This window comes from Saimiri boliviensis, chromosome 8, assembly GCF_048565385.1.
Source record: "Saimiri boliviensis isolate mSaiBol1 chromosome 8, mSaiBol1.pri, whole genome shotgun sequence".
Taxonomy (NCBI): domain Eukaryota; kingdom Metazoa; phylum Chordata; class Mammalia; order Primates; family Cebidae; genus Saimiri; species Saimiri boliviensis.
Window position 1 is genome coordinate 49,433,759 of NC_133456.1, and position 19,675 is coordinate 49,453,433.

The 19,675-nt window shown below is 38.5% G+C and overlaps 1 protein-coding gene across 7 annotated transcripts in view; it reads left to right on the forward strand.

The window, feature by feature from the left end:
- The window catches only part of LOC120367205 (protein GVQW3-like), a 693,292-nt gene that overhangs the window by 111,811 nt on the left and 561,806 nt on the right, over positions 1-19,675 (forward strand). The window contains exons 7-8 of one of the 7 annotated variants that reach the window (XR_005581633.2): positions 376-650; positions 5,313-5,695. The exons of 5 other annotated variants lie outside the window; for them this stretch is intronic. The gene's annotated coding sequence lies outside the window, so the exon portion shown is untranslated. Of the gene's footprint in view, positions 1-375; positions 651-3,602; positions 5,696-19,675 lie in introns of those variants that run through there. One more of the 7 variants, XR_012518799.1, reaches the window with a different exon arrangement.

The window sequence follows — 19,675 nt, forward strand, 5'->3', positions numbered from 1 at the left end:
AAGAGCAGCCTGTGACATGGAGGAGCAAAATAGTAACAACAATAATAAACGCAACCATTTATTAAGCTCAAATTATGTGTAAAGAGCTTGATAACTATTATTATTTTGTACTATATTATTAGATACCACCTAATGATGATGATAATGTAAGTGCTTTTTAATATAATGATCTTATTTAATCACGAGTACAGCCCTGTTGTGTCAACTAGGTTCACCTAAGTATGCTGCAGTAATAAATAACCCTCAAATTCTGGTGGTTTAGCATACCAAATGCCCATTTCTTGTTTACATAAAGTTTGTTGGAGGTCCAAGATAACTCTGCAGGGAAGTGGTGGATTCTTATAGGAATGAAATGCTTTATAAACTCTGTTTCAGCTCAGAATTCCAGCCTGCTTCAATCATATCATGTTCCTATCAGTGTAACCTGCCATGATCACCAAGGCTGGGGACGAGAGTGATGGAGTATCAAACACCTGTGCTTAAATACTCCCACCTGGAAGTGATACACTTCAAAGCCGCTCATATCTCATTAGCCTGGACAAGTCACATGGCCATGACTAACAACAAAAGTAGGGAACTGCAGTCCTTGGAAGTACCCAGAAGGAAAGGGAACCAGATCTTGGAGAATATCTTTATGCCTTGTCAGTAATGTAAGTACCATTATTATCTTCACTTACAGATGGTTAAGCCAACACTCAGATTAAAAACACATTCAAGGCCACTCTGCTACAGGGATTCATCTTGGCTTTTGGGGCCCAGGCACTTTACCTTCAAGTGCCCTCCTTCTCCATTAGAAAGATATTTAAGGCCAGGCATGGTGGCTCATTGCTGTAATCCCAGCACTTTGGAAGGCTGAGCCAGGCAGATCACTTGAGCCCCAGGAGTTTGAGACCAGCCTGGGCAACATGGCAAAATCCTATCTCTACAGAAAAAAAAAAAAAGAAGAAGCAAAAAGTAGCCTGGTATGGTGGTGGTGCCCTTGTACTCCCAACTACTTGAGAGGCTGAGAGGCTGAGATGAGAGGATTACCTGAGGCCTGGGAGGTTGAGGCTGCAATGAGACGTGATTGCACCACTGCACTCCAGCCTAGAGGTAGAGTGAGACAATCTCTCTCTCTCTCTCTCTCTCTCTCTCTCTCTCTCTGTATATATATAGAGTTAGATTTTGTCTAATTATGTTGAAAAGACAACCTAGAGAATGGGAGAAAATATTTGCAAACTATCCTTTAATAATGGATTAATAAGCAGAATATGTAAGTAATTCAAACAACTCAATAGCAAAAAACCTAATAATCAGATTTTAAAATGGAAAAAAAAAATATATATATATATATATACACACACATACATATGTTTTATGAATGCATTGATGTAAGGATGAAAATAATCCAGGCTAGATTTATTTGTATTCATTTTTTCCTCTGATTACAAAAATAAAATGGAAACACTGTTGTGGGCTGTAGGCATGAGCCTATTGTGCCTCGTGGAGAAATCAGCCCTGCTCAAGTAGTTGGGATTAGAATAAAGACGAATTCCTAAACCCTGCTTTTCACCACAGCACAAAAATACCTATCCAAACCAAAGAGCCACATTGAGCCGAAATAGATACAGTACTTTTAATTGCAGTTAGTTGAATATTTTCAACATTTTCTCAAAATGAGAATAGAAGTTAAATGAAAATACACTGTACCACTGTTTAAAAATTATAGGGTATTTTGGAGCGTACAGAAAGGTGAGATTATGCTGAATTATGTTGAAGAGTAAACCATATTTAGTTCTCTTTCCATAACATAACTATTTCATCTACAACACATCCTTAAGTCCTTGCTAATGAGAACGCAGCATCTCATTCAGAATGTGGCCTTGGCCAGCTCAGTTCAGCATTAAAACACATTTTCATGAAGGGTAGTTGAAATAGTCTATAGAAGAAAATAAATAGTCAATATTCAAAGCAAACACTCGCTGTAACCTTGCTCTTCTTGGAGTTGCATAGTTCATCTCTAGGGTTAGAAATGGCAATTTGTTTTACAAACCACCTTAATGGGTCTGGCTTGCTGTGGAAGGCTGAGACCCTGGGGTCTAGACCAGCACTCTCTGAAAGAAACATTGCAAGCCACACACGTAAGTTTAAATTTTCTAGCAGTTACATTTAAAAAGTAAAAAGCAGGTGAGACCCATTTAAATAATGCTTTTAATTTAATGCAATATATTATCATCTTATTTAACCTATTATTCAATATACTTAATAAAGTACATTATCATTTAGCATATAATTAATATTAACATTATTAATCAGATGTTTTATTACTTATTTGAAGACTAAATATTCAAAATATGGTGTGCGTTTTACATACATCTCAGTTTGGATTAGCCACTTTTCAAGCAGTGTTTAGTAGTCATATGTGGCAAATGGCTACTGTACTGGACGTTGCAGGCCTAGATTAAGAAGAGGTCAGAGAAAGAAAGAGGTGAACTGTTCTGCATTTGAAAGTATGTAAGAGGCCAGGTGCCATGGCTCACGTCTGTAATCCCAGCACTTTGGGAGGCAGAGGTAGGAGGATCTCTTGATACCAGGAGTTTAAGACTAGCCTGGGAAACATAGTGAGACCCCTTTTCTCAGTAAAAAATAAAAATAAAAATAAAATTAGCAGGTGTGATTCTGTGTGCCTGTAACTACCAGCTACATGGGAGGCGGAAGTGAGAAGATCACTTGAGCCCAGGAATGGAGGCTGCACCGAGCCATGATTGTGCAACTGCACTTCACCCTGAGTGATAGAGCAAGAGCCTGTCTCTTAAAAATTAAAAATAAATAATAGAAAAGAAGGTACATAAGAACTCTGAGCTTCCTGGAAGGCAATGGTGGTGGTGGACACAGCCAGAGAGAACAGCTGAGGGGTCTAGAAAGAAGTACGGTTAAGGTGTGGATGGAGAGGAACCATGTGAAGATAGGAGATAGCCAGTGCAGGGGTGGGAAAGGCTTGGAATGTGTTAAGCTTGTGTTTTAATTTGTTGGCAGTGGTGCACTGCAATATATCCCCCTCTAAAGCTCTTCTCCATCACTACTTTGAACAACAGTAAAAATGCTATTTGTAAATATCTACTGAAAGTCATCTTTGAGAGAAATCCAACCAAACTGGCTGTTTCACCTTTTGCCATAATACGGAGTGAAGAAAGCAGCCATAAAACAGGAAGTGCCACTCATTCCAAAGGACTGGGGTTCTAAAAATCAGCGTGAGAGGGGGCACTGGGCTTGCAATGCCTGTGATGGGGGCTTGAACCACTTACGTTTAAGTTCAAAGAGCAGCCCCCTCCCATTTGTATCCTCAAGGCTAAAAGATTTGGAAACATTCAGCAGCCAGATTACATTTAGAGAGCAGACTCTTATATTAAGTAGGAGATGTGGCATAGTTTTTTTTTTTTTTTTTTTTTTTTTTTTTTTTGAGACAAGAGTTTCCCTCTGTTGCCCAGGCTACAGTTCAGTGGCATGATCTCGGTTCACTATTTCTGGGTTCCAGTGATTCTCCCACCTCAGCCTCTCTAGTAGCTGGGATTAAAGGCTCACAATACCAAACCTGGTTAATTTTTGTATTTTTTGTTGACCAGGCTGGTCTTGAACTCCTGACCTCGAGTGATCTGCCCACTTCAGCCTCCTAAAGTTCTGGGATTACAGGCATGAGCCACTGCACCTCGGACTTGAAGTGGCACAGTTTCAACACAATTACATATTTGCTGTTTTTCTACTGTATTACCAGACCTTTGCCAGGTACTGGAGTTAAGAGGAGAAATAAAAATGACCTGACCCACAAAGATATTATATCCTATGATAAAGGTATACCAACTGACAACATGGTCCCTAAAGTATAATTTTAATGACTTTTTAAAAACTAAACTGAAAATACAAACCTGTATTTGTTTTCTTTTAAGATGACTTAAATGCACTGTAATATAACTAAAAGCTAATTCTGCAACTCCTCGCTAAGTGTATGGCTTCATTTTACAATGACATGCTTGAGTAGATTTGATTCTTCTGAGTATTCTTTGAATTAAGATGGATTGCAGTATCTGTTCTCATCCTAGTCATTTATTTGTCATCCAAACTTTTGACAATTTTTTTTTAAGATGGGAGTCTTGTTCTGTCACCCAGGCTGGAGTCCAGTGGCATGATCTCAGCTCACTACAACCTCTGCTTCCCGGGTTCAAGCAATTCTCCTTGCCTCAGCCTCTCAAGTAGCTGGGATTACAGGCGCTTGCAACCACTCCCAGCTAATTTTTGTATTTTTGGTAGAGACAGGGTTTTACCGTGTTGGCCAGGCTGGTCTTGAATTCCTGACCTCAGGTGATCTGCCCACCTCAGCCTCCCAAAGTGCTGGGATTACAGGTGTGAGCCATGGGTGCCTGGCCACTTTTGACTGTTTTTTCATTTGTAAATATTTCTTTTTACTTTTCTTCAAAGGCCTTAATTTTGCCATTTATATCTTCCTCTTCAGAATACACAGAGATGTTTTAGTGGAATCAAAATATGGATTAGGAAAAAATACATGTGATTTATTAGGAAATGAAAGGACTCAGGGCGCTCAAGTTGGATTAACGGGGTCACCCTTTGTTTTTGTGTGGTACATGACTAGTACTGCTTAGATCGTCCTCAACAAAGACACCCAAAGTGAAAAAAAAAAAAACAAGGAAGAAGGAAACGAGCAAGGAAGCATGCAAAAAAGAATAAAGAATCTACTGTGATGAGAGAAAAACTTAAAAAGACAAATTCATCTCCCAAAAAAATCAAGCTAAAAGGCAAATTTATTTTACTGGATAGCATCTCTCTTTGGTAAAAAATTTCCAGAGAAAGAAAGTCAGTAAATAGTGTTAGCTTTGAGGTTTACATTAAATTTTTGTTCATATGTGAGTGAAATCTGTACAACTTCATCTCTTTGACGCTGGTATGGTGAATCAAAGTACTCAGCAATGAACTTCTTTCTGTGAAAATTTTAGAGTCTTGAAAATTACTTGTATTAAAAGAGAGGGAGAATAGAGAGCTTGAACTGGGGTGATTGGCAAACCAGCTGACAAACAGAATGGGAGATAGCTTTGGTCTGTGCATTTGCAGTGGGCTTGGGGGTTACACTCTCAGAGGTGGAATGGGTGGCCCTATTGTTCTTTTTGCTAAAGTTCTTTCTTCATGCTGAGAGATCATGAGGAAAGGCAGCTTTATTATTTTCTGACGGTCTGTTCAGGTGGTCCCTTCAGTTAATTTTAGCTCGATTTTAAAAAGCCTATTTTCATGTGAGTTTTTTTTTTTTATCCCTTTCCTGTACTCAGATGGTCATCTGCAAAGACCCAGAGAGAGCCAGCAGAAAAAGAGTACACATGCTTTAGGCCTGAACACTTCCCTGAGGTCAAATATATTATCCTTCTGGGTATGACTTGTGAACTTCTGTGTTTGAACTTCTGTGTAAGAAGAAAAAATGAAGGAAAATCTGTTCGCCTTTTATCTTAATAAAGTATCAAATCAGAAGGCAAGCAAGCTCCACAGAGAAACAGAAAGATCACAGTGCTTTGTTTCAACCAACAATACCCATGATCAAAAAAAGACAAAAAAAAAAAAATTTCTAGAGACATATTGTGCCCACCAGGCATTTCGTTGTAATTAGGAAAAAGTTACACAAGGCCACTGGAGTGAATAAAATGACAGATAGATTGGCTTCCCTTTTTGATGAATTTTATTTTTTTATATGAGTTTGGGCTGGGGGTTGCATATGTGATCATGCTAAACAATGATCTGACAATGAGTGATCTGTTAACGCAGATTATCAGAGTTGTGAGATGATCAAACTTTCCTCAAAAGGTTAAAAGGAAATCCCTTAGAAAAGAACTGATGAGAGCTTATTTCTTAGAAAATCAACTCTTACACCATAATATGTTTGTTCAAAACAGCCAAAAGGACTTTCCCGGCTCCACTTGCATCACAAAGGGCTAAACCTTCTTGGGATAGACAATGTCATGTTTAACAAATAAGAGAGGAAAGGCAGTGCCTCCCAACTTGAATTTTGCTTAGATTTTTTTTTTTTTCCCCAAGGAGAACGATTTTCAAACAAGAAGGATAAACTAAAGAATCAGTGAAAAAGAATTCAGGTCCAAGAGAGATCTGGAGAAAAGCATTTTGGCCTTTACAAGAGCCCAGATCGAAAGTCATAGGCAGCTCTTATTTCATAGCCGTAATCAAAGAACCATAGTTGGTAATCTCAGAAATCGTGGAGCATGAGAGTTTTCAGAACCCTGGAGAGGATAATACAAAGAAAGGATAAATGCTTGAGGTGATGGATACCCCATTTACCCTGATATGATGTAATTATTATGCATTGTAGGCTTGTATCAAAATATCTCATATATTCCATAAATATATATACCTACTATGTATCCACAAAAATTAAAAATAAAAAAATTTTAATGCCAAAAAATATATAGCTAAAAAAATAGCTAAATATAGAAAATTGGAGTATTCCAATTTTCAAAAAGAAAGGATAAAAGAAACAGCTGGCTAATAAGCTTGACCTTGAACTGAAGTAATTCAAAATGACTATTTGTGAATAATTGGAAACACAAAAGCGGTGATGATTCATTCTTAACATAAGTTTCTCAGGTCATGCCAAATTAGTATTTTTTTTAATCTCTTGGTTATTTGTTAGACCAGTGGACTAAGGAAATGTCATAGATAGTGTAGAATCTCAACAGTCAGGACTCCATGTGGACATTCACTTCTTCAGAAGACCAAGTTGTGAGCACCTGGTCTTAAGAAGTTACCCAGATGTAGCCATAAAAACTTATTATTTTCATTAAAAACCTTTGTTAATATCTAAATATCATATTGCAGTGACTTTGTTGATAGTCTGGTCTCTTTCCCACTAGAATGCAAACTCCATGGAATTGAAATCCCAACTGTTTTGGCCTTCTTTATATTTCTACCATCTTAAATATGCCATTTAAAATGGTAGAAATATAAAGAAGTACAACTTGTTGCAATGTACTACCATGCAACAAGCACTCAGTAAGTGCCTATTCAATGAATGAATATTGCTTAAGTACATTTTTGTTTCTTTGGTGCAAGTACTTTCTAAAATAGACATGTGAGATATGGTGATTATTTCACCAAGGCATTTGACAAAGTCTCCCATTATTTCCTTGATGAAGAGATGGAAAAATCTATCATATGGTTTTATAGCTGCCAGTTTGTATTATGCTGCTTGTACTTTTGTTTAGCATTTATTTCATGCTGCATGGTTTACTATTTAATTTAACATTTTTTGAATATGTTCAAAATTCAAAAGGTAAAGTATATGCAGTGAAAACCCTTCCTCCTACTACTGTTGTTCACCAATAGCCCATTTCCTCTCTCCATAGGAATCCGATTTTATTGGCTGGGTGTGGTGGGTCATGCCTGTAATCTCAGAATTTTGGAAGGCTGAGGTGGGAAGATTGCTTGAGCCCAAATGTTTGAGACCAGGCTGGGTAATATGGTGAAATCCTGTCTCTTCCAAAAATACAAAAATTAGCTAAGCGTGGTGGTGCACACCTGTAGTCCCACTTACTCAGACAGGAAGATCACTTGATCCCAGGACGTCAAAGCTACAGCAAGCTGTGATTGTGCCACCATACTCCAGCCTGGTTGAAAGAGCAAGACCCTATCTCAAAAACAAAACAAAACAAAAAAGAAAGAAAAAAAAGAAACAAAACTAATGTTATTAATTATTTTATCCTTCTGGAAATAGTATATACAAGAATATACACAGATATGTTATATATTTTAGTATCTATCTTCTCTTCTCTTCTTTACACAAATGGTAACATACTATATATGTGTGTGTGCATATATATTTAGGATTGTGATATTTTCCTGTTAGACAAAGCCTTTTACCATTATATAATGTCCCTTTGTGTCTTTTACTGCTGTTGCTTTAAGGTTTGTTTTGTCTGACATAAGAATAGCTACCCCTCCTGGCTTTTGGTGTTCATTTGCATGAAATGCCTTTTTTCACCCCTTTACTTTATGTTTATGGGAGCTCTTATGTGCTAGGTGAGCCTCCTGAAGTAAGCAGATTAGTTGGTTGGTGAGTTCTTTCCATTCTGTGGTTTTGTGTATTTTAAGTGGAGCATTTAGGTCATTTGCATTTAATGTTAGTATCGAGATGTAAGGTACTGTTGCATTCATTGTGCTATTTGTTGCCTGTGTATGTTTTTTGTTTTGTTTTGTTTTTTTAACTTGTATTTTTGTTTTCTAAGTCCTGGTGTGATTTATGCTTTAAAGAGGTTCTGTATTGATGTGTTTCCAGGATTTGTTTCAAAATTTAGAGCTTCTTTTAGCAGTTCTTGTAGTGCTGGCTTGGTAGTGTTAAATTCTCTCAGCATTTGTTTGTCCGAAGAAGACTATCTTTCCTTCATATATGATGCTCAGTTTTGCTGGATACAAAATTCTTGGCTGATAATTGCTTTGTTTGAGGAAGCTGAAGATAGGGCCCTAATCCCTGCTAGCTTGTAGAGTTTCTGCTGAGAAATCTGCTGTTAATCTGATAGGTTTTCCTTTATAGGTTACTTGATGCTTTTGCATCATAGCTCTTAAGATTATTTCCTTCATCTTGACTTTAGATAAACTAATGACTATGTGCCTAGACAATGATCTTTTTGCAATGAATTTTCCGGATTATCTTTGATCTTTTTGTATTTGGATGTCTAGATCTCTAGCAAGGGCAGGAAAGTTTTCCTTGATTATTCTCTCAAATATGTTTGCCAGAATTTAAGGTTTATCTTTTTCCATGGGAACACCAATTATTCTTAGGTTTAGTTGTTTAACGTTATCTCAAATTCCTTGGAGACTTTGTTGATATTTTCTTATTATTTTCTTTGGCTTTGTTGAATTGGATTAATTTGAAGACCTTGTCTTTCAGCTGAGCTCTGAATTTCTTTCTTCTACCTATTCAATTCTATTGTTGAGACTTCACAAAGAATTTTGCATTTTTAAAAATTATACTTTAAGTTCTGGGGTACATGTGCAGAATGTGCAGGTTTGTTACATAGGTATATACATGCCATGGTGGTTTGCTGCACTCATCAACCCATCATCTACATTACGTATTTCTCCTAGTGCTGTCCCTCCCCTAGACCCCTAACTCCCAACAGGCCCTGGTGTATGATGTTCCCCTCCCTGTGTCCATGTGTTCTCATTGTTCAGTTCCCACAAAAGAATGAGAACATGCAGTGTTTGGTTTTCTGTTCTTGTGTTAGTTTATTGACAATGATGGTTTCTAGCTTCACCCTGTTCCTGCAAAGGACATGAACTTGTCTTTTTTATGGCTGCATAGTATTCCATTGTGTATATGCGCTACATTTTCTTTATCCAATCTATCACTGATGAACATTTGGGCTGGTTCTAAGTATTTGTTATTGTGAACAGTGCTGCAATAAACATACATGTGCATGTGTCTTTATAGCAGAATGATTTATAGTCCTTTGGGTATATACCCAGTAATGGAATTGCTGGGTCAAATGGTATTTCTAGTTCTAGATCCTTGAGGAGTTGCCACACTGTCTTCCACAATGGTTGAACTAATTTACACTCCCATCAACAGTGTAAAAGTGTTCCTACTTCTCCACATCCTCTGAAGCATCTGTTGTTTCCTGACTTTTTAATAATCACCATTCTAACTGGTGAGAGATGGTATCTCATTGTGGTTTTGATTTGCATTTCTCTAATGGCCAGTGATGATGAGGTTTTTTTCATGTTTGTTGACTGCATAAATGTCTTCTTTTGAGAAGTGTCTGTTCATATCCTTCACCCTCTTTTTGATGGGGCTGTTTTTTTCTTGTAAATTTGTTTAAGTTATTTGTAGATTCTGGATACTAAACCTTTGCCAGATAGACAGATTATAAACATTTTCCCCCATTCTGTAGATTGACTGTTCACTCTGATGATAGTTTCTTTTTCTGTGCAGAAGCTCTTTAGTTTAATTAGATCCCATTTGCCGATTTTGGCTTTTGTTGCCATTGCTTTTGGTGTTTTAGTCATGAAGTTCTTGTCCATTCCTGTCCTGAATTGTACTGCCTAGCTTTTCTTGCAGGATTTTTATGATTTTAGTCTCAGATTTAAGTGTTTAATCCATCTTGAGATAATTTTTGTATAAGGTGTAAGGAAGGGATCCAGTTTCAGCTTTCTGCATATAGCTAGCCAGTTTTCCTATCACTATTTATTAAACAGGGAATCCTTTCCCCATTGCTTGTTTTTGTTAGGTTTGCCAAAGATCAGATGGTTGTAAATGTGTGGTGTTATTTCTGAGGCCTCTGCTCTGTTCCATTGGTCTATATATCTGTTTTGGTGCCAGTACCATGCCGTTTTGGTTTCTGTAGTCTTGTAGTATAGTTTGAAGTCAGATAGCATGATGCCTCCGGCTTTGTTCTTTTTGCTTAGGATTGTCTTGTCTACGCAGGCTCTTTTCTCATTCTATATGAAATTTAAAGTGGTTTTTTTACCAATTCTCTATAGGAAGTCAGTGGTAGCTTGATGGGGATAGCATTGAATCTATAAATCACTTTGGGCTGTATGGCCATTTTCATGATATCGATTCTTCATATCCATGAGCATGAAATATTTTTCTATTTTTTTGTGTCCTCTCTTATTTCCTTGAGCAGCAGTTTGTAGTTTTCCTTCACATCCTTTGTAAGTTGTATTTCTAGGTATTTTATTCTTTTTGTATCAATTGTGAATGGGAGTTCACTCATGATTTGGCTTTCTGTTTGTGTGTTATTTGTGTATAGGAGTGCTTGTGATTTTTGCACATTGATTTTGTATCCTGAGACTTTACTGAAGTTGCTTATCAGCTTATGGAGATTTTGGGCTGAGACAATGGGATTTTCTTTTCTTTTTTGGTGGGGAGGGGAAGAAAGAGAGAAATAAAGAAAAAAAGAGTGAAAGAGAGAAATAAAGAGGAAGAGAAAGAGGGAAAGAGAACGGGAATCTTGCTCTATTGCCCAAGCTAGAATGCAGTCTAAAAATGGGTATTGAAAACTTCTTTTATGCCAATAATTGTGCCTAACAATGGAGACAGGAAGGAATAAGGAAGGAAAATAACAGACAAGCAGCCAACCAATATTTCATTTAAACCTGTGAAATGCTATGCAATTACTGAGGAGTGATTTACTTCCAATTATGTAGTCACTTTTAGAGTAGGTGTGATGTGGTACTGAGAAGAATGTATGTTTTGTGGATTTGGGGTGGAGTGTTCTGTAAATGTTTATTAAGTTTACCTGTTCCGGGTCTGAGTTCAAGTACTGGATATCCTTGTTAATTTTCGTTGATCTGTCTAATATTGGCGATGTGATGTTAAAGTCTCCCACTGTTATTCTGTGGGAGTCTAAGTCTCTTTGTAAGTCATTAAGAACTTGTCTTATGTGTCTGGGTGCTCCTGTATTGGGTGCATATATATTTAGGATCATTAGCTCTTCGTGTTGCATTGATCCTTTTACCATTATGTAATGTCCTTCTTTGCCTCTGTTGATCTTTGTTACTTTAAAGTCTATCTTATCAGAGGCGAGAATTGCAACTCCTGCTTTTTTTTTTTTCTCTCTCTCCATTTGGTTGATAAATCTTCCTCGATCCCTTTGTTTTGAGTCTTTGTGTATCCCTGCATGTGAGATAGGTCTGGATGCAGCATACCGATGGGTTTTGGCTTTTTATCCAATTTTCCTGTCTGTGTCTTTTGGGGTATTTAGTCAATTTAAATTTAGGATTAATATTAATATATGTGAGTTTAATACTGCGATTTAATGCTAGCTGGCTGTTTTGCCCATTAGTTGATGTAGATTCTTCATTATATTGATGCTCTTTACCTTTTGGTATATTTTTGGAATTGCTGATACTGGTTGTTCCTTTCTATGTGTAGTGCTTCTTTCAGAAACTCTTTTAAAGCAGGCCTGGTGGTGATGAAATCTCTGAGTACTTGCTTGTTCACAAAAGATTTTATTTTTCCTTCACTTATGAAGCTTAATTTGGCTGGATATGAAATTCTGGGTTGAAAGTTCTTTTCTTTAAGAATGTTGAATATTGGCCCCCACTCTCTTCTGGCTTGTAGGGTTTCTGCTGAAAGATCTGCTATGAGTCTGATAGGCTTCCCTTTGTGGGTAACCTGACTTTTCTCTCTGGCTGCCCTTAGCATTTTTTCCTTCATTTCAACCCTGGTGAATCTGATGATTATGTGCCTTGGGGTTGCTCTTCTTGAGGAATATCTTTATGGTGTTCTCTGTATTACCTGGAGTTGAATATTGTCCTGCCTTGCTAGGTTGGGAAAGTTTTCCTGGGTAATATCCTGAAGAATATTTTCCAGCTTGGATTCATTCTCTTCGTCACATTTAGGTACATCTATCAAATGTAGATTAGGACTTTTCACATAGTCCCATATTTCTTGGAGACTTTGCTCATTCCTTTTTACCCTTTTTTCTCTAATCTTGTCTTTTCATTTTATTTCATTGAGTTGGTCTTAGACCTCTGATATCCTTTCTTCTGCTTGGTCAATTCTACTGTTAAAACTTGTGCATACTTCACAAAGTTTTTGTATTGTGTTTTTCAGCTCCATTAATTCACTTACATTCCTCTCTAAATTGTCTATTCTCGTTAGCATTACATTAAACCTTTTTTCAAGGTTCTTAGTTTCTTTGTATTGGGTTAGAACATGTTCCTTTAGCTCACAGAAGTTTCTTATTATCCACCTTTTGAAGCCTGATTCTGTCAGTTCATCACACTCGTTCTCCATCAGGCCTTGTTCCCGTGCTGATTAGGAGCTGTGATCTCCTGAAGGAGGAGAGGCATTCTGATTTCGAGTGTTTTCAGCCTTTTTGCACTATTTCTTCCCATTTTTGTGGATTTATCCACCTGTCATCTTTGTAATTGCTGACTTCCAGATTGGGTCTCTGAGTGGACATCCAGCTTGTTGGTGATGATGTTGTTTCTGTTTCTTTGTTTTCCTTCAGTGGACGCCCCTCCCCCACAGAGCTGGACCTTCCTGAATTCAGCTGTGCTTGCTGTGAAACTCTCAGCCATCAGCTTTTCCAATTACTGTTTTTTTGTGGGGGGGTGGGACCAGCTGAGCCCGATCACCTGGCTCCCTACCTCAGAACCCGCTTTTTTTTCTTTTCCTAATTGAAGGGTCGATTCTCTCCCAGTTGCCCTAGTCACCCGCCGAAAAGGTGCCATGCTGAAACAGTGGCGCTGAGATTCTTGGTGCTTTCTTGCCTGGGAGTCTCCTGACCTGACTCCCTGTTTCAGTCCCCTTTTCAATCAGCTGAATGGGCGACTCTGCCTTCCCGGAGCTCCAATGCCAACTAAAAGGGCACCTAGTCCCACATACTCTGCACTGAGAACCCCCACACTGGGATGCTGGCAAAACAGCTGTGCTGGCCAAAAGAGTCATGTTGGCGACCCGTTGGGCTCCTCCGCCAGGAATCTCCTGGTCTGTGGGCAACAAAAATTCATCTGGAAGTGTGGCATCCACTCACTCCCTGCGCCTTCACTGGGAGCTGCAATCCTGAGCTGCTGCTAATTGGCCATCTTGGATCTCTCTCCTCGGGGTTTTCTAACTATACAATCGTATATCTGCAAACAGAGACAATTTGACTTCCTCTTTTCTTAATCAAATACCATTTATTTCTTGCTCTTGCCTGATTGCCCTGTCCAGAAGTTCCAATACTATGTTGAATAGGAGTGGTGAGAGAGGGCATCCTTGTCTTGTGCCAGTTTTCAAAGGGAACCCTTCCAGTTTTTGCCCATTCTGTGGGCTGTGGGTTTGTCACACAAATTTCAGGCATTTTGCACTTCTATAAGTGTGTCCAATGTTTCCTGAATTTTTGATTTTTTTTCTTTAAGCTATCTATTTTCTTGAATATTTCTCTCTTTACTTCTTGTATTTTTTTTTTTTTTTAATTTTCTTGCACTGGGCTTCACCTTTCTCTGGTGCCTCCCTGATTAGCTTAATATCTAACCTCCTGAATTCTTTTTCAGGTAAATCGAGGATTTCTTCTTGGTTTGGATTCATTGCTGGTGAACTAATGTGATTTTTGGAGGGTGTTAAAGAGCCTTGTTTTGTCACATTACCAGTGTTGGTTTCCTGGTTTCTTTTCATTTGAGTAGGCTCTGTCACAGGGAAGGTCTAGGGCTGAAGGCTATTGTTCAGATTCTTTTGTCCCACAGGGTGTAAACTACTACTTGATGTAGTACTCTCCCCATTTTCCTATTGATGTGGCTTCCTGTGAGCCGAACTGCAGAGATTGTTGTCTCTCTTCTGGGTCTACCACTCAACAAGTTTACCTGGCTCCAGACTGGTACTGGAGTTGTCTGCATGGAGTCCTGTATTGTGAACCATTTATGGGTCTCTCAACTATAGATACTAATGCCTGTTCTGGAGGAGGTGACAGGGGGAATGCATTGGACTCCCTGAATGTTCTTAGCTTTGGTGGTTTAATACTCTATTTTGTGGTGGTTGGCCTCCTACCAGAGGTGGCACTTTCCAGAGAGCATCCACTGGAATAGTATGGAGAGGAACCAGTGATGGGTGAGGCCCTAGTACTCCCAAGATTATATGCCCTTTGTCTTTAGCTACCCAGGTGGGTAGGGAAGAACCATCAGGTGGAGGCATGGCTAGGCATGTCTGAACTCAGACTCTTCCTTGGAAAGATGTTGCTGTGGCTGCTGTGGAGGATGGAGATGAAGTTCCCAGGTCAATAGAGTTGTGTGCCTATGAGGATAATGGCTGCCTCTGCTGAGTCATGCAAGCTGTCAGGGAAGTCGAGGAAAGCTGGCAGTCACAGGCTTCACCCAGCTTCCATGCAGGCCAAAGGCCATTCTCACTCCCACTGTGCCCCCACAAAAGCCCCGAGTCTGATTCTAGGCTGTGGGTGAGCTGGCCTTGAGAACTTGCCCCAGGCTACCTGCCTCCTGAAAGAAAAGAAAAAGAAAAGGGCTTAGTTCTTCCCCTCCCTGTGGAGTCTGCACACCAGATTTGCTCCCTCCTCTGAGTTCTGGCTTCGAGGCTTTTCTCGCCATTCAAATTGTTACAAAGTTCAGCTGGAGATTTCCTTCTCCTTGTGGTGTTCCCCTCCAATCCCAACCTGCTCCTCTGGCCACCTCCCTGATGGATCCCTGTAGTGCCAGGTCGGAATGGGCTGCTTGGGGACACAGCGAGCTCTCAGAGCCTTTCTACTGCTTCCTCTACCCCTGTATTTTGTTCAGCTCTTTAAATTGACTCAGTTCCAGTTAAGGTCAAATTTTTTCTTGGTTTTCTAAATAAAATCAACACTGGTAGTTTTAAAAAATGTAATTGTATTGTTTAAATGTAATTCACCAAATCTTGAAAAGTTTGATTTAAGTTCTGGTTAAGGAACAGAAATTTAAGTTCAGTTAAGGTTTGTTCTTGCAGTTGATGTGGAGCTAAAATTCACAATGTGAGCCTCCACACACTGCTCTGTCCATTGACATCAGAGCTGCCTATTCACAATCTTAGCAAATGGCACATAGTTAGTGCTCTGAATAGGACACAGTCAGTTCATTGAATTGAGTGCTGCAAGCTTAAAGCATTTATTAGCGTTTTGATATAAAACATGACTTTCTCCTAAGTGAGAATGGCATTCATTTTAGAAAAACGTACTGAGCAGCTACGATAAGCCTGATACTGTTCTAGGTGCTGTGAATATGGCAATTAACAAAATACTTAAAATTCCTTTCTTGAAAAAAGCCACTGGACATTTCTGTCCAATTCTGGCTTCCTTTGGAAACAAGCGTTAAGATTCAACCCATATTGTTGTCTAAATAATCATCATTAATAAGTTATTAACCTGTACATAATTTGTGGATTAGCAGTCAGGCATTATAATCATATTATAATCATTGTTGTTAAATATGATGATATTTTAAGCATTTAAATTTATATAATCTTTAATCTTCTATATGTGCATTGCCCAGTAAGGTAGCCACTGGTCACATGTAGCTATTGGGCACTTGGAATGTGAGTAGTCTGAAATGAGATGTTTCCTAAGTGTAAAATACATACTAGATTTCAAAGATATATTTTAAGAAAGTAATATAAAATAGCTCTGAATAATTTTACACTGATTTTGTGTTCAATAATATTTTGAATATATTGAATTAAATGAAACATTAATACAATTAATTTCTAATCTTTCATTTTATTTGTATTTATGGGATCATAAGAAAGTTTGGGGCCAGGCGCGGTGGCTCAAGCCTGTAATCCCAGCACTTTGGGAGGCCGAGGCGGGTGGATCACGAGGTCGAGAGATCGAGACCAACCTGGTCTACATGGTGAAACCCTGTCTCTACTAAAAATACAAAAAATTAGCTGGGCATGGTGGCACGTGCCTGTAGTCCCAGCTACTCAGGAGGCTGAGGCAGGAGAATTTCCTGAACCCAGGAGGCGGAGGTTGCGGTGAGCCGAGATCGCGCCATTGCACTCCAGCCTGGGTAACAAGAGCGAAACTCCGTCTCAAAAAAAAAAAAAAAAAAAAAAAGAAAGTTTGGTCCGTATATAGCTTACATTATATTTCCATTGGGCAGTATTCTTCTAACACCTCCTTTATGCTTAGCTGGTATTTCTCAAATATGGTTTTTAGTAGACAGGAACACAGAGTTAAGTAAAGGTTTAAAAGTTTATTGTTGGATTCACAGAGTCTTTAATATGTTACTTAGAAATGTGAATTTTCATGAAGATAGGAGTTGTTCACAGTGTTTCCCAGATAACTTTTACCCTCTTGGAACACTCTTTGCTAATATTCAATTAAAGTGACATACTGTGCTGCTGACCTAGGAGCTTGGCACAAAGCCACTGATGGCAGAATAGGTTTTAATTCACAAGGCCAGGCTTTCATTAATTTTCTGGAATTTTCCTTGGTTTTCTAAATAAAATCAACACTGATTGTTTTTAAAATGTAATTGTATTGTTTAAATATAATTAACCAAATCTTGAAACATTTGATTTAAACAACTAAATATTGAGATCCACTGGATTTACCAAAATGATTCCTTTAAAAAGTATGTAGTTGTAATGGGCTTGTCCATTTGGGTGGTGACACAGAGAGAAATCCAGTGATGAATGGTGCAGAATTACTAGTTGATAAGTCACATTTCGACAGAAGAATATACCACTTAAAGGACCTACACACTGGGAGATGATAAATTCCAGAAAGCAATTGAGCTGGGACTTACTCCAGTGACAAATGTTACCATTTATTATATTCGGAAGTCCTTGTTATAAAGGCACCCAGGAGATATCTAGGTGTAAGCTACAGTATCATAAGCCTCAAGTGAGCTTTCTGTTATTCCACCCATTCCAGAGTGAGAGTCTCTCCTCTGAAGACATCAATCTCATACTTGGAACAACAGAATTGCAGCTCTGTGCTTTCAGTAACTCAAAATGATTCTCAGGCCTTCACCCAAACATTTCCCCCAGCACAAAATCCAGTGGTTATGTGTTCCAGGGACATGACACATTGTTAACATTGTGGTAAAATCTACGTGATCTCTTTGTTAACATGACTTCTGAAGAAAGAGTAAAATCTGTCCATTCTAACAATTCACCAATGATAGCCATTCCTCACAAAGAAAGAAAAGACAATTGCTATGTTAAAGGCCCCTGTTTGATCTCTCTTTGTGTTGTCTAGATCTTGTAATGGAAATGAAAAAATATGTAATTTTTTCCTTCCAGTTTTTCTTTCTTGTCCTTTGTAGCAGAGAGCTTACCAAGTAGGAATAAATAAAGGAAAATCTAAGAAAACAAGATGGGAGAAGCTAAGTGAAATCTTCTTGCCAAAGGTTGTGTCTGGCTGATTCATCTAAATTAAATGTGGCAGAGTTGATCTGATTGTTGGGCCTACTTAATAGTGAATTTCTTCAAGTCAGTTGACTCAACATATCAATGAGCTGAACTGATCATTAAACCAGTTTAAATCCAGTAAATTAGCTCTCCTTTGGTCCTCTGTTTTCCAGTCATACCAACATAGTCATAAATCAGAGAAACAACCATCCAACAGACAAAAACCAGAACAGAGTATAAAATAAATACCTATCATTGAAATACTCATTTCCCATTTGATGTTCATGCAATGAATCAAAATTATTTATGCTTTGTCCTTTGATTTTCTTAATGTACTAGTGACTCCCTAGTGTGGACTTGTAGATACTGAGAAGTTATTTGCAAGATTGCACTGAAATTTGATTTCTAAAAAGTACTGGCTTGCCACGAAGCCTGACCTTTCCTCATACTTCTTTATGTGCTTCTGCGTGTGTGTACATATCTACTTTTCTATACCGTGTGTAGACCAGCTTTATTTAACCAATTCCCTATTGTTTTATGATTGTTCCCAAATGTTTGCTCTTACAGACAATGATTCAGAGAATATCCCTGAACCTATTTGTTGACTTGCTCAGTTATTCTTCTAGATAGATTTCTAAAACTAGAATAGATAAGTCAAGGAGAAAATACACTAAAAGTTTTTTGATACAGTTTGCCAAATTGCCTTTCAGAAATGGTGTGCCTGTCAGTACACAATTCATTGAGTGTTCAGTATGCACTATAATAGTGAGAGAGGCATATAAATTCCTGACATTAGGAAACTGACAACCTGAGAGGACAATACTTAGCTATAAACATCTTTTGAATAGCGAATTATTACTATTTGGCAATAAAATAACTTTACCTAAGCAATCCATTTTTAAAAAGCACATCTAGGCTGGACACAGTGGCTCATGCCTGTAATCCCAGCACTGTAATCGGGAGACCGAGGCGGGCGAATTATGAGCTCAGGAGTTTGAAGCCAGCCTGGCCAATGTGGTGAAAACCTGTCTCTCCAGAAAATACAAAAAATTAGCTGGATGTGGTGGCAGGCACCAGTAATCCCAGCTACTCAAGGGGCTAAGACAGGAGAATTGCTTGAACCCAAAAGGTAGAGGTTGCAGTGAGCCGAGACTGTGACACTGCATTCCACCCCAGGTGACAGTGCAAGACTCCATCTAAAAATAAATAAATAAATAGAAAGCACATCTAAAATGTATTTATTTTAAAATATTTTTTAAAAAGCATTTAAAAATAGTTTATTTAAGTAAGTATGACAGTGACACATTTCTGCAAAGTAAATGGACTTAGTACAGCAGTATCTGAATTGATCATTAAACCAGACCAAGCCCATGAACTTGACTATTCTTGTATCTTGTTTGCCAGTTACACAATGTGTAACCAGAAAAATGCGCAAATTATCAACGTATAGAATATGAGCAGCACCTCAGAAACCCCTTTCACGCCCTTGTTCAGTCACTATCTCCTCACTTATCAAAGATCATCATCATGACTCTCTAGTGTCACATAATACTTATTAAATAAATGTGCATGTTTTTCTCCTGTCACTCTTTCTTGTGTCAACTTAATTCTCAGACCCAGTCCAGGACTCTGAGAAGGGAGAGATGGCTGGGCACGGTGGCTCACGCCTATAATCCTAGCATTTTGGGAGGCTGAGGTGGGGGCAGATTATCTGAGGTCAGAGGTCTGAGACCAGCCTGGCCAACATGGTGAAACCCTGTCTCTACTAAGAAATACAAAAATTAGTCGGGCGTGGTGGTGCATGCCTATAATCCCAGCTACTCG